General features: G+C 40.0%; 1 pseudogene; it reads left to right on the top strand.

Moving 5' to 3' along the window:
* The first annotated feature begins 564 nt into the window (after positions 1-564).
* Positions 565-1,117, top strand: LOC118985865 (hypoxanthine-guanine phosphoribosyltransferase-like; annotated as a pseudogene).
* The last annotated feature ends 15,038 nt before the right edge of the window (positions 1,118-16,155 follow it).

Below are 16,155 nucleotides of genomic sequence, written 5' to 3'. Positions count from 1 at the left end.
CGTGGCTTGAAGTACTATAATGTGGTACTTCACAGAAATGAGGCTGAATCTAATAGACTAATTTTTTAATAGATATTTCAAGGAAAAACATCAGCTAACTTGAAAGAGTCCTGATTCTGTGAACTGATAGCCTTGATGACTACATCAAAAGACATCATTGCAATTTTGAATTATATCAAATTAAAAAATTTAATAGAAGTTGCATTCTTTGAAGACTGCCATTTTCACAAATGTATTGTGCAGATAAATATTCTATTAATAATACTGGAGATGTGAGTCTGCTTTTTCATAACCCGGGTAAACAAATACTCATGGCTTTTATTTTCCCAAGCCAGTTAAAGCTGTACCTAAATCAAGCAACAGCTGTGTGTTTCATTTCCGCTGAGAAAACAGTCTTTGAAAATGAACCTGTTATCAACTGGGCAAAATAACTTGTGCCTCATATAAGTCGGTGGGATTAAAGGGTCTTTCACAAAACCCTGCATTAAAATTACTAGGCAGAGAGCCCCTTCAACCGGCGGGCCTGCTGGCTCCGTTAGGGCAACTCACAGCGACAGTGTCGTGATGAGTGATGATGAGCAGGTTATGGCCCAGATTTATTCTGTATACCTAATTATTGTGCTGAGGGTTTGGAAGAGGTGGACTAATTATGGGGAGGATTGAATGGCTCGCTGGAGACGTGACAAAGGAGATGGGAGGCCATCACACTGTAGCCCTCTGCGTGCTCAAGGCCTGCTGTAAATTATTTGCTGACCTGCTGGATTACATCAAAGGTCTGAACAGAAATAGTTATAGATCCATTCCTATGACTGCAGATTTTATCAGACTGGAGAGCTACTGTAATGACAATTAACAAGAGACATGAAAGTAATTGGTGGAGAGGATCTCTCAACTTTAACTGAAAAGAAAGTCTTGATTATTGAAGTTATAATTGCCTCTGGCAAAACAATGCAAAGCTTGCTTTCCTTGGTTCAGCAGCACAATCTGAAGATGGTCAAGGTTGCAAGCTTGCTGGCAAAAATGACCCCTTGAAGTGTTGGATACAGACCAGACTTTGTTGGATTTGAAATTCCAGACAAGTCTGTTTTAGGATATGCCCTTGACTACAATGAGTACTTCAGGGATCTGAATCACGTTAGTGGTGTTAGTGAAACTGGAAAAGCAAAACATAAAGCCTAAAATGAGAGTTCAAGTTGAGTTTGGAAACGTCTGGAATTCTATTGAAATTACCAGTAAAGTTATCAAGTGTTCTAGTTCTGTGGCCAGCTGCTTAGTAGAGCTTATTGCACGTATCGTCTGAGAATTTTATTTGTTTTGTATTTTAGACATGCCCGTTGCTGCATTCTTCAACTGTTTATTCGCACTGTGAGCCCCAAACTATCAGTTCCCTTTGGGTGGATTGTTATTTGACTTGTGAATGAAAAATCTCTTAAACCACATCACTGTTGAATGAAAATACTAAAATTGTATCTCTCAGAAACATTTAAAGAGAAGATATATTAGTTTTTAATTGGCATTTTAATTTTTATATGTTGAGGAAAGTACAGAAGTGATTGAATATTGCTAATTATACCACTATGTATTTAGAAAGGTAAAAAGCAGTTGGATTTTGTATCAATGGTGGCATCCTAGAGGTATTGTTATAGCAGATAAACCGTATGTCCTGGAATTATTTTAGTAGTGTTTCAGTATTATTAACTGTTTATTCCTACTTGTTCAGATTATTTTCAGCAACTCGTTGTCAACAGTTCCTTTTAAATACAAATCAATAAATTCCAAAAAATCATTAGACAATATTGCATGTTATTTTAGCACAGTAAGCTGGGCCATAAAAATTTCAAAACTTTGATTTCTAGATATGCTTATTTTTAAACATATGTGATTATATCTTATATTTCAAGATGGCAGAATTAATTAGAAATTATTACAATGTCTCTGAGACCCTTTAAATTCTCATAAAGCCTATTACAATTTATTCAATTCATTTTTATTAGGTACCTTTTGTGGACCCAGTTTTTGCTAATTACTTGCAAGGAAGACAGTCCCTCTCCTCATAATCTTAAAGAACAAATCATGGAACCGACTGAGAGCTGTAAGAGTGGAGGGGGGAGGTGGAGACTGATTGAAGGAAGGTGAAGGAATCAGTCAAAGAACATGTATGAAGTTCCCAGGAACATGGACAATGGTGAAGGGACTGTTTATGGAAGTGGGGGCAGGGTGGGTGGAGAGGGGTGAAGGAGGAAAAATGGGGCAACTGTAATGACATAAACAATAAAATATATATTAAAACAAACAAATTAATTATGGAACAATCAAGTTATTATCAAAACTTTAGATACAGAGCTATGTTTCCCCATTTTTCTTGCCATCTCTTCCCCTGTCCGCTACAGGGCCCAGCTACCTGTATCTGCCAGGGCCCTGGCCCATGATAGAAACCACACCAACTATTTGTTGGTGAGAACAGAGAAATGTATTTGTAAAGAATTGTTAACTCTCAGGAGTGGGGATTGGGACAATGCGGCTGGTTCTGCAAAATCCTGGGAAAAAATTGCAAAGTGGGTTTAGCTGATGCTAATGGAAGTGGGACTGGGGTGATGTTCATACAAACACGGAGCAGACAGGAAAGAGCAAGTGCCTTCTTCCTGCTTTAGTCTTCCAGTCTCCTTCTAGCACCTTCTATCATTGATCTGGTTGTCCAAAGTAGAAATGCGGTTTTCAGACTCCCAGCTTCAGCATCACAATGCACTGCGTAGTTGGGTTGATTTGAGCAGGGAGACCGTAATGTGATGACTGGCAGGGCTCTAAGTGCTACTCTAGAATCACCACTGCCTTCTCCAGTAAGAGCTCCACCTGGCACCACAGTAACCTTTTCAAAGCCCTTCAAAGCCTCTTGTGTTCTCAGGCTTTTCTTTTGCACCCATTTCAAATTTCAGTTTCCCTGTGCTCTTTTTATTTCCTAGATTGGCTTATTTCTAGAGGAGATCACTTCATCAATGGAGTTGATTATAGGCAATGGCAACAGAGCACAATTGGCCAGTATTGCTATAGACAATGTATATACAGAGGTATGTGTACATGGATGTGTGTGTGTGAGGTCTTACATTTTCTTTTTCTGCATTCTAGAAGTTAAGGGCTTCTTCCTTCCTTCCTTCCTTCCTTCCTTCCTTCCTTCCTTCCTTCCTGCCTTCCTGCCTTCCTGCCTTCCTGCCTTCCTGCCTTCCTGCCTGCCTTCCTGCCTTCCTGCCTTCCTGCTTTCCTGCTTTCCTGCCTTTTCCTATCTTCCTCCCTTCATTTCTCCCTCCATTTGTTCTATTATTTATCTATCCATCTATATATCTATCTATCTAATTTAACCTTTCTCAAATCCTGGGTTGCTCAGGATTTAATAGCACCATGATTTGGGTTATAATGGTAGAGTCCCGATTATGCTCCCTCAAGCCAGGCCAGTTTTCTTTCACATGAAGTGAAATCAAATATGTATGTCTTGCATTTTCAAGGTTCCATCAACAGATTTTCTGCACATCTCCCTTCATACAAACACCGCTCCATGAGAACCAGAGCAAGTGTTCAGGCCCAGAACCATCCGAGCTCATTCTTAGAAAAGAAACATTTCTTCAAAGGAAGCATGGTCTGCCCACCACACAGACAACCTTTTGTATTCTCAGAAGACAGTATGCTTTCTTGGTGTGACATCATCTCAGACATCTGTATTTATGAGCAGGGTCTTTGTTCTGTAAACGAAAGGCCTACTCCGATGCTTTTCCCAGAACAACTGATTGGTCTGTACCAAAGAACCGTTTGAATATCCACATCATGAGAGAGGAAAGTGCTTACAACTTTTAAATGGTGATTCCATTTAAGGATGTTTTTACCTTTCCCATCAATGCTCAGAGAAGTGAAGACTAAGTTACAGTCAGTGTGTAGGTTTAAAGTACCATGAGTAGTACATCCGCCCAGAAGTCTCTGCAAGAAGTAAGTTTCTTACAAGCATGTGTATCCATTCAACACACATTCACTGAGTCTAAAGCATTGTTCTAGGCCAATGACTTTCAACTGGTGCACCATAAGAATTTTTAAAACATGTACTACATGACTGACCTCTCTCTTTTTCCTTCAACTGTCAAATAAAATGACAACAGCCAATACCACAATAGCTGTCCATTGTGAGTGAATCAAAATTATACCTAATTTTTTGTCAGATCAGCAAATAATGTATTTTTTTGTGTGCCTCAGAATTTTTGTAATTAGCTTCTGTGTGCTGTGAAGTTAAAATGGTTGAAAATCAGTGTTCTAGACACTGGAACTATTGAGTTGATAGGGAGAGACAGATCATAAATAAATAAAATAATGTCAGGCAATAATGAGTATTATGACTAAAAATAGAGGGTGATTTGTGGGCCTGCATTGGGATGGGTGGTCATTTATGTCACTGATGAGATGAAACTAAAGTGGAAATCTGAATAACAAGGAGCCAATCTTGCTAAGATATCAGAAAAGAGCATTTCAGACAAAGGGGACAAATTGTGCTAAAGCCCTCATATGGAAATGAATTTGGCTAAGCGTGGCTGGAGTGCAGAGAGCAAGGGCCTGTGACGAAGAACCCAACACTGAGGTAATAGAAGGGTGACTTACCTCTTCCACTCTCTGTACCATTTGCCTTTCCCCTGGGCTGGGACTAACTGCGTTTTCTGTTATGGCCATCTGTGACTTCTGCTTAGTGCAGTTGGAGTGCCCACTTGCTCTTCTATACACCATCATTTGAATTTTAAATACACTTTGAGAAAACTATAGTATAGTTCTGAGCATGACCTTGGAATATTTTGTAAGACCACTATTACACAATACACTTTGGGTATCAGAAAATAAGATACATGAAATGTGGTTATGGGGCCATGCATTCTGCTAGATAACCCTCGTCCCCATTTATAAAAGTTATAAAAACTTTTATAATAATGAGATATCACAATGTACCTATTAGACTGGCTAAAATAAAAAAATGCTAACACTGCCAAGTGCTGGTTAACATGCAAAGCAATCAGAACTCTCATACTCTACTGGTGGGAAAGCAGAATGGTAAAGCTGGTTTGAAAGTTTTTTATGACATTAAACACACATTTTCTGTATGACCCAGAAATACCACTTCTGGGTGTTTGCTCTAGAAAAACAAAAACATATTTACACAAAAACATGGGTATAAATGTTCATAGTAGCTCTGTTTATAAAATCATCAAAAATAGAAACAACCTAAATGCCCTTCAATGGGTGAATGGATAATCGGTGGTATATCCCTCCAATGGAATGCTACTTAGTAATAAAAAGTAAAAAAAAAAAAAAAACTACTGGTACTCAAACAACTTGAATGAGTCTCAAATTAATGGATAAGTAAAAGAAGCCAGTCTTAAAAGGCTCCAAGAATGTGCGATGCCATTTATTTGACAGTTTCCAAAAGCCCAAACCATAGTGATGGAGCAAGTGGTTTCCCATGGTTAGGGCAGAGCAGAGGGAGGGCCTACCAGCACATAGTATGAAGGATTTTTTTGAGATGATGGAATTGTTCTGGATTTTGATGGCAGAGAATGGTTAAATAAATCTATACCTGTGTAAAAACTCATAAAACTATACATGAATTAAAAATAGATGTTGTTGTATGTTAACTTAGAAAATAAAATTAAAACTTAATAAATATGTTGGTGTGTCTGGGAGAGAAAAGCCAACATTTAAATTGATGAACAAGTAAGAAAAACTTTAAAATCTTGGTTGTGATGATTTCTGTATGTCATAATTTGTTAATCTTTCCAAAATGAAAGGTTATCACATTGAACATGGATTCAGAAGGTACTACTCTATAGCCAAAAATATCTAATTCATTCTTGAAATATAATCAGATTCATATAAATTATAGTCTAGTAAAACTTTCAGCAATTTCATTAACTAGCATAGGACATACAATATGGAAGTTGTCATAAGGAAAACAGATTAAGTAAGATTTGTCTTGGCTCCCAAGGAGGTTATGATCTCACTGGGAGACTATGACAAAAAGACAAACAATAACCATACAATTGAGTTTAGGAGCTCCGTTACATAAGGACACTCAGTCAGAGAAGCACAGAGTGCCCCTGGATGTTGAAAGGAGGGAGAGTCACATGAGACTGGGGATCAGACATCCAGCTGACCCCTTGATGTGGTGACCTCATTTTCTGCAGTCTACTTTTGTGAGAAAGGGCTGAATGATGAGTTAATTTCAGGAAGTTTATTAAAAAGTAAGAAAATAATTACTCATAGAGTATGTTGGGGTCTTAGAGAGCAAACCCCATCTCCCGGGAAGACTGTTTTTCATGGAAGACCTAGTACACCTGAAACCACTTTGGGAAATGCTGTAGAAGTCACAGACAACTTTCAAAGTGATTTTCTGAACATTTGGGTCCTGGTCTGGTATCAGGAGATGGGGAGGAGGTTTCATAAAGGGAGAACAAGGGGAAGTGGTTTTCGAGCCCAAAGGTGGGGAGACATGGGTCCTCGAAACCCATGTCATGGGTCCTCGGGACCCATGAAATCTTCTTAATTTCATAAAATCCTTAACTCCTTAACTTAATTACTTCTGTCAAGATTATTTTTTCAAATAAGGAAATTCCACAGATAAGGATATGATGTATTTTAGTGGCTATTATTTAACCTATTAAAGAAGAACAAAATGAAAGAAAGCCTCTTAGAAGATGCAATGTCACACTGAGACATAAGATAAGTAGAAGTTCTTCAGGAGAAGAGATGGCAACAGTGGCCCAGAATTTTCCAGGCAAAGGCAGTGAATCCTAGAATCTAAATGGAGTGGTTATGAGTGGACCAAATAGTAGGTGCACTTGTGGAGGAAGAGCTGGAGAGAAGGCAGGCAGGAAGTCTAGAGAGATAAAAAGTCTGGTTAGATCGTGAGGGACCTTAATAGCCATGCTCAAGTGTTTGGATTTGATGCCAAATATAAAGAAGGTTCTGGAGGGGTTGTAAGAAGGCATCTCTCATGATCAGATTCTTACTCACCTCTGCAGAAGGAGCAAGGGGGACTAGAAGAGGCCAAGGCACCCATCAAAGGGCTCTGTGGTCATTCATGCTCCCTATCACATTCTACACCCACTGTGATCCTTGTTGTAGAACTCAGACCTCAATGACTGCTATCGTGTTTTCCACTCATCCTTGAAAGAGGTAAATTAAGACCCCCTCAGGGTGTGACCAGAGATTGGTTGGTCAAGGAATGCTAGGAGAGTTTATTGTTATTTGACTTCCAATAAGCCATGGGATTCCAAACCCAGATGTGGAAGAGAAGCTTACTCAAAAGATTTTATATGTTGAACTTGTCCATCTCCCTTTCTCTGCCAGTCCCTTCCCAGCACCATACCAAAGACTGAGGATAGAGGCAATAGTGAAGGGAAGGATGACTCAGTGATACAAGCAACAAAGAAGCTTCTTAGTATATTTTCTGATTTTTTTTGGACTTGTTGTGGACAAACTGGAGGTACAGGGTAACTGAACACACACACACACACACATACACACACACACACATGCATATTCAGAGGCATCTGTAAAATTGGACTTTGTTTAAAATTTTATCACAGCTCCCTGGGAGCTCCCTGTATGTTGAAAAAGGATCTAATATGAGAGATGCCTTCTTAAAACTCTTCCAGGACCTCTGTTATGTTTGGCATAAAATCCAAACACTTGAGCATGGCTCTCAAGGTCCCTCATGATTTAACCAGTCTTTTACTTTCCTGGGAGGGGTCCTTATATCACTGGTTTGTCTCAAATGCTTGGCCGTTTTCAGAAGACACACAGGTGACAAGGCCTGAGTGTTTCTGACCGACTGTACATGTATATTAACCCATCGCTATGACTATGAATCTATATGCACCAAGTCATTTACTTTAGATCTATGGGACATGGTGACAGACCTTTGTATTAGTATATCTTCTGAAAACAAGGCCAGGGCTTCTGAAAGGTGGGGTTTTGCAAATAATGAGAAGGAGTGAAAATATGTTCTCAATATTCTGTAGTTTGGCGAAATAGTGATTCTCACAGTGCAGTATCTCTACCCCTCTGCAGCTGAATAACTTGGGATCCTTTTTAAACATACAGGTTCCAATGAGATACTTCAGTCAAGTAAATGGATATTTTTAAGGGTGGGGCTCAGGAGTCTGAGTTAACCAGTTTTTCAGGAAATTGTAATGCTCATGAGAGTTTGAGAATACTTCTATCAGAGCTCAAGAAAAATGAGGGACAAAGGTATATGTTTCCATTTGTTTGTGTCTTCCTTGATTTCTTTCTTCAGTGTTGTGTAGTTTTCTGCGTACAGGTTTTTCACCTCCTTGGTTAGGTTTATTCCCAGGTATTTTATTTTTGTTTTTGCTATATTGAATGGGATTTTTCTCCTGATTTCTGCTTCTTCTGTTTCATTGTTGGTATACAAAAAAGCCTTTGATTTCTGGATATTGACTTTGTATCCCGCTGTTTTGCCAAATTCATTTATCAGTTCAAGCAGTTTTTTGGTAGAGGCTATAGGCTTTTCCAAGTACACTATCATGTCATCTGCAAACAATGTCAGTTTTGTTTCCTCCTTTCTGATTTGGATGCCTTTTATTTCCTTTTCTTGTCTGATCGCTGTGGCTAGAACTTCTAATACTATATTGAATAGAAGTAGTGAAAGTGGGCAATCTTGTCTTGTTCCTGCTCTTAGTGAAAGAGATTTTAGTTTTTGCCCATTGAGTATGATGTTGGCTGTAGGTCTTTCATATATGGCCTTTATTATATTGAGGAATGTTCCTTCTATTCCCATTGGTAAATGACTGGATCAAAAAGCTATGGTACATTTACACAATGGAATTCTATGCTGCAGAAAGGAAGAAGGACCTCCTACCTTTTGCAACATCATGGATGGAACTGGAGAGCATTATGTTGAGCTAAATAAGCCAGGCAGTGAAAGACAAATACCACATGATCTCACCTTTAACAGAAATCTAAACAACAAAACAAACAAGCAAGTAAAATATGACCAATGACACTCAAATATGGAACAGGCTGACAGGGTCCAGAGAGGAGAGGGGAGAGAATCATAGGGGAAAAGGGGAGGGATTCACATGAATAAGTATAAAGGACATATGGACAATAATTAAGGTGGGGGGTGGAAATGAGAGGGAGGTGGGGAGCACTGAGGTGGGGCAGGGCAGGGAATATAAAACAGAAAACTGTACTTGACTAAGAATTAAATAAAAAAAGAATATGAATTTCAATAAAATTAATTTCATTTGCAAAAAAAAATGAGGGACAAAGGAATGAGCAATGGTCCTGATTAAGGAGAATAAGAAAGGAAAAAGGCCTCATAGCAGTGAGCTCAGGTGGAAATGGAATCCATTATGTAAATTATAGTACAAATTGCCATCATAAAACACAGCAATCAAGTGCTGTATATAAATGTATATTGACATGAACTATATCTATGATATACTGTCAAATGCAAAATAGTATGCAAGGGATGACTCCATTTAATATGTATATATGCGTAGAAAAATCTCAAATTTATTCATCCAAAGAATATTCATGAAATTAATACTGGTGAACAAGACGGATAGGGTTCTTTGCCCACAGTCTAGTACATATACATGTATCATTTATTGTGCCAACACACATTTATGGATATAGAAATTTCTGTTGCCTATATGAATTTTCTAATTTATATGTAGTTACCATATATTGTTTTTATAGCAAAAACATAAAATTTTAATATAATTGATTCCTCATACTCATATATACCTTTGATATTATGAATCATGTTTCTTACCAGTGTCTAAATTTTTAACAGAATGCTTTCTGCCTTTATCTTCTTTTCCACTGTTTTTTTTTTTTTTTTGGACCATGGTCTATCCTTTCTTTTCTATGTCTAAGTCATCAGTCATATTTTGTCAACTGTGTGTGAAGAGAAATTAAGTTCATTTAATTTATTACTCATATACCAAATACAAACCTATAAGTATGTGCTTGCATAAATATTATTCATGACCATTTTTCCTGTTGTTTCCTCTTTACTCTGGTGTATTTTTCTAGTTCGGAGTACATGATACACAAATGAGTAATAATTCCCGGTAAAGAAGGCAGGAATCGGCCGCAACATGTCTCAGTGTATTTCAGGTAGGTCTCTGGTGGTGAGCACTCCCTGTGGTTTTAGGTCCAAATCTGACTAATCCCTCTTTCAGGACCAAATGAGGCTGGACAGAAACTAAAGGTAGTCATGTGACTTTAACAGGAAAGCATTTTGAACTTGGATGTATTAGCTAAGAAAGGAGCCATAGAATCAAAGGGGAGAAGCAGGAATTGAGTCAGGCAGCCCTTCTGCCTTCTGCTTTTCTCTTGACCGAACTTGGCTTAAAGATTCTCTTTTGTTTTATAGAAATAGTTTCAATAACCCTCAATTTTATGTTATAGGAAGACTAAGCAGGTGCCACCTCTTTTAAATTCAACTTTATTGGAGCCTGAGACCTGAGGTAACCTTTTAGACAAGTATTCCATTACTCCAGATGATGCAAATCTAAAAATGAGAAACACATTTCTTTCATTCTTTTCCTTCTTTTCTGGCTAGCAAAGCCACTGAATCTCTAAGTTATCACATTGTAATATGTCTTCAACATATTTTCAACTCACAAATGCCTTTGCTTGATTTCCTTCCAACAGACCCAGTTCCTCATGCATTTCTTATGTTAATTGTGGCCCGCAGTCAAGCATATGGTTAGCCCCATGATTCTTCGAGACCAGGGTGAAGGCTTAGAACTGAGGGAGAATGTAGCTCCAAGGGGCTCCTGCTTAGAGCCTCTCCCACACTCCGTGCTCACTAGGAAGCTGTTACTATTCTGGGAATGATAGAGACAGCATCGCTGAGAGGTTTTCCGTGCGTGCCTGGGGTATGTATGTGTTCATGGGAGTTATAACTTCATTTCAGAGTTGTTTTCACCTGGAAAGAGGTTGTGATGCAGGAATCTTGTGACTAATATTCTCTTACTGTTTAATCCATGTCTCAGCCTGAAGCCATTGAGAGCTTCTTTCCATGGACATCTGGAAACTCTTCAGGACCTCTGCCTTATGCATACTGGAGGCTCAACAAATGCTGTCAACTCTAAAGCAGCTTGGAAGTTGCAAATTCATAAGAGCAGCTGTGATCTTTAACAACCTTCCTCCAGCTTCCTACTAAGAGTAAGGTCGTGTCCAGATTGAAATGGAAAGCTCTGAATTGCAATCCACATGTTTTTCAATTTAACATTTTACAGCTAGATTTTTAAAAAGTCAAGGTGCCTGATTGTTGGAATACTAATTGTGATTTTTGATACTCGCCTGGAGCCTACAGAACATGTGAACCCAGACTATTTACACATTTGGAAAGATTTTGTTGTTGTCCTTGAGGAGCCACCATAGTGAAAGGCAGCCTATTAGGACCGATGGACACCTGAGTGTGCTGCTGGACCAAAGAAAAGAAATGCAATGAGAAGATATAAAGAAAAACCCAAACCCATGAATGTAAAGCTGTGCTACCTTGGTCTCCCTTCTCTTGGAGATAATCTTGAAGCATTTTACTTATTTATTCATGTGCATGTTTACGGTTCAAAGTGATATAGTCCTTGTCTTTAAGGACTACAACATGGGGGCCCTGGCTAGTGTAGCTCAGTGGACTGAGCATGGGCCTGCGAACCAGAGGATCGTGGTTTGATTCCCAGTCAGGGCACATACCTGGGTTGCAGGCCAGTTCCCAGGCAGAGGACACACATTACATTGTGTGTCCTTGGCAGAAGCAACCATACATTGATATTTCTCTCCCTCCCTTCCCCTCTAAAGATAAATAAAAAAATATTTTAAAAAAGGACTACAACATGGGGAAAAGACCTGCAAATTAACAAAGGCAATGGAGTGTTGCGGATGCTAATGGAAGTACCTGGAAGGTGTAGCAGGGGCAGAGAGAGGAGTGGCTAATCTCCTGGGTAGAGATGAGAGAGGACAAAGAGAGGAAAAACTTTATAGAAAAAGTAAGTATTCGCCAGGCTAAAGAAAAGGCAGAGCAGCCCAGGTGGAAGGAGCTGCAAGTTTTGAAGAGCCTGGTAGTTTCTCTAGATTTGGCTGATGAAAGACAGGCTGCAAGAAGATGGAAGATTTAGAGACTGGCAGAACCTTCTGAAAAGGCAGAATTCCACCCTCCTGGCCTTTCTGTGGAATATTATGGGACATTCCCCAGGCAGCAGCACCTCAGGTCGTTGTGACTCTTTAGTCACTTCACGCTTAGTTTTATGACCAAAACTAGTAAATAGAGACTAATATGCTGAAAATAACTTTCACACTTATGAAATTAACAGTTAGTTTTGTAAAAAAAAGATAGGCATACCAGAAAAATCTATAAAATCTGTATACTAATAATGGAAATGTAAATCAATATATTTGTCTAGGACTTTATATATGTGTATAAAAGCCATGAAATTTCTTACTCATAGTCCTACTGCTAATGCTTAACTTAAAAGAATAAAATTAATTTTTAATTTTAAGAGAAAATATGGGACTTGGGTTCTTGCCTAAATTTAGAAACATAAATAACTGTCACACTCTCCCACAAAGTAGAGATTAGGAAAGTTATTCCTTGTTGTCTGGGGAAGCTGAAAGGAAGCCTACATATGACTGTCTGGAGTTTGGATTAGAACTAGCTACATGGAGTAACTAAACCAAACCAATAAAATAACATTAAATGTGTTTTTTTTAATCTGATACTTAGGTTCCAACAAAAGTAAACTAGAAATAGCTCCATGGGGATAGCTCCACACCAGAATGCCCTGGGATGCCAACAGTGACCAAGTCAATGAAGATGAGCCCACAGCAAAATAATTACAAACTTCTAGGTGTCCAGACTTTCAACTATGAAGAGCATAGCTTCCCATAGCCCCCAGATGCTGCACTCTGAAGTCCATCATGTGTTGGACTAAGGCCACACTTCATAGCCTCTTCCAGCCAATGACGAAATGCAGCAGTGATGTTGAGGCAAGAGCCTATTTGTGAGATACAGGACTCCTTTGACAGCTGTTTCTAATGTGAGGATGCTGCAGAGACTTTGCTCTGTACAGCTATTGGTGATGCTTCCATTTAACCCTCCTGTCCTCTTTCTTTCATGCAGGGGTAGGTTTGCATAGTGTCTGATCACTCTCCCAGCCTTCTCCAGCTCCCTCCTCATTTTATCCCAGGCATCTCCTCAAATAAAACCCTTATTTAACCTCAGTGTGGTATTGGTTTCCCAGAGAAAATAGGCCTTCATCTTGGAATTTGAAACTGACTTTCCCACCAACGAGCTGGTGAAAAGCACATAGTTCTGGCTAGTAGGTGGGGTAGAGATAGTCCCTGGGACAATGTGGAGGCTCAATTGCTAAAGATTTCACCAGTGGTAACCTGAGAAAATGTTCACGTGGAGGGGAGTCCTGAGTAAGGTGTGATGATCAGGTCTGGTGAAAACTATGGGGGGAATAAGACATACAAAGACAGTGAAGTTGGTTGGCTACTTCCAAGTTTTACTAAGATATTAATACTCTGCAGAAGGATATTGGCAGAACAGAGACTCCTAGGAAGCAGTTAACTGGTAAATGTGAGAGCTGGACAACTTTTGTGGTAGCTCTATAAGAGGCCTATAACCCTTTCAGTAGCAGGTCAGACAAGATGACCGAGGAGCAGTCTGAAGATCTAATTGTTAGAGTTACAGAGCTCCAGAGACATATGAATGACCAGCCAAGGCAGGTGTAGAATGTAAAGGTTAGGGATCTGGTGGGAAACATAGAGTGCTGAAACATGGGATGAGGACATCTGGATGGTGCCCAGAAAATACTGATTCTGCAACCTCCCCAAACTCTAACTCTCTGGGCTTGCAGAGGTGGCCCACCTTCCATAGTAAAGGCTAGCATTTCTATGGTACTGGAATATGCTTCAGATATCCCATATCCATAACAGGGGCTACCATCAGGACTTTCCCCACCTCCTCTCCTGCTTACCAAGACAATACCATGGCTGAGGTCATGCTTGGCCTGGTAAGTAAAGAAAGAGACACTATACCCAAAGAATTGCAATAATTAGCTCAACATGTATTGGCAGGAGCCAGGGGAATATTTCTGGAATTGGATTCTGAAGGTGCTTGATCAAGGTGCTGGAATATAACTAGAAAAAGAATTAATTGCCTTAAGAGACCTTTCTTGAGACATGGGATTTAATATCTTAATGAAATTGTTAAAGGATGGGATAAACTCACTTCTGGGGTAGCTCTTAGAAGCCTGGATAAAGCAATGGCTAACGCTTATGGGGTGGCAATATCTGTGTGGCCCTGGCTGATGGTGAAGTAAGGGATAGAGAAACTGAAGAAGTGGGCATTCAGGAATGGATATATTTTATGGTACCAGAAGATCCACCAGAGAATGATGTTCTGTGAAAGATGCCAGGGGACAAATTATTCACCAAGGCCATAACGAATATGCTGGGGAGAGGGGCATCAGCATTTCAGTGGTTACCTTGTCTGTATACCAGGGATTATGGTAGGAGAGGCAGTCACAGATCTGGGCTTGTTCATATCCATGGGGATAATGGAGCTCTGAAAACCCAGTAGACTATGAGAACAATAAAGGCAGGCATGGAGGATCAGGAGGCTGAGGAAAATTACCCAAATAAAAAAATCATATTTATTAGCTCAATTTCTTGACCTGGGCCAGTTTTCAGATCCAGAACCCACTGACATATATCTTGCCACATATCTGTGACAGTCTCTCATTTCTTCCCCCAAGGGATTTGTGACCACTTACTCTGATGGGGGAAAGGGAAATATGTGGGGCAACTTTTCCCAAAAGTCCCCCAGTGTGCCACAGATAAAAGTAATCGACCAAGACATGATCTGCTTGGGGAGGAGAGGTGGCCAATCTTTCAAAGAAGAAAGACCAAGAGCCCCTTCCTCAATGGCTTTTATTGGGTTGTAATACACAGGAATATAGGTGGCAAGGATCAAACAGTAGATAACATTTCAAAGAAATCTGAGGGCTTAGTCTGAGTCAGTGTCTGTCAGGTAAGGGGGTTGCAGAAACTTTGGTTGCAGGAAATACTCATTTCCTGCTCGGACCCTTATCATATGAATGAAAGCACTCTTAGCTAAGCAGGCTTCACAGGGCTTTTAGGAACCCTTTCTTATGCCCAATCACCCTGGATCCCACTCTAGATGGCAAGGGGCTGCACCGCCTCCCCCATCACAGGTTTTTAGGCTTAACTGGATTAGAGCTAGGAAGCGCTTCTCCCAGAGGACAAGGGGATTTGGGCTATGTCAGAATAGCCAGAGGGGCGAGGGTCCATCACTCTCTCTTTGTTGCAGCCCCCGAGTCCTTCCATGATGGTCTAAGCCAGTGTCTGGTTTAGGTTGCCCGCCCCCTCTGAGGGGTCTTACCCATCTCTGACTAACCAACCATGCATTGGGGGCTGGGGGATGAAGCAGAAGCAGCACTTGCTACCAGATATAAGCTTTGTCTCCTAAGTGGCTCACATTCCAGAGGTCGCTCACTCAGCCTTAGCCATGGGGGGAAGTTACAACTCCTGAAACCAGGCAGATCAATTCCCAACAGGAATAACCAGACATATTGAGGATTAAAGGACAAAACTGAGATGATATCAATACTTGGAGCTCCAAAGTGTCATCATCATACCCTTTGTTAGAGTGAGAGCCTATAAGGACCAGGTAATAGATGGAATCCCGGAGGACTGCACCACTGGAGTTGATACAGTATTTGGAAATCGGAGTAACCTTCCCTCCAACCCACACATAGGTTTCCTGGTCTGTGGATAGGAGTTATCATAGTACCGAAGGCCAAATGGAAACCTTTGAATTTCCCAACCCCCACCCCACTTCACTCAAGATATCAGCCCCAAATTATCATATCTTGTGACAAGAAAATGATGGAGATTAGTGCAGTCATTAAAGATCTAAAGGATGCAGGGATGGTGGCTTCTACCCTATCTCCATTTAGTTTACTAGTCTAGCCCCTTCAGAAACTGGATGGATCCTGATAAGTCTGTAGACTACCATGGCAGTAACATCCCCAAGTGTAAATGCTGTACCACATGTGGAATCATTCC

This window comes from Sturnira hondurensis, unplaced genomic scaffold (genome assembly GCF_014824575.4).
Source record: "Sturnira hondurensis isolate 20B ecotype Veracruz unplaced genomic scaffold, ASM1482457v3 Scaffold0004136, whole genome shotgun sequence".
NCBI lineage: Eukaryota > Metazoa > Chordata > Mammalia > Chiroptera > Phyllostomidae > Sturnira > Sturnira hondurensis.
This window is presented reverse-complemented; position numbering and strand designations above follow the sequence as displayed.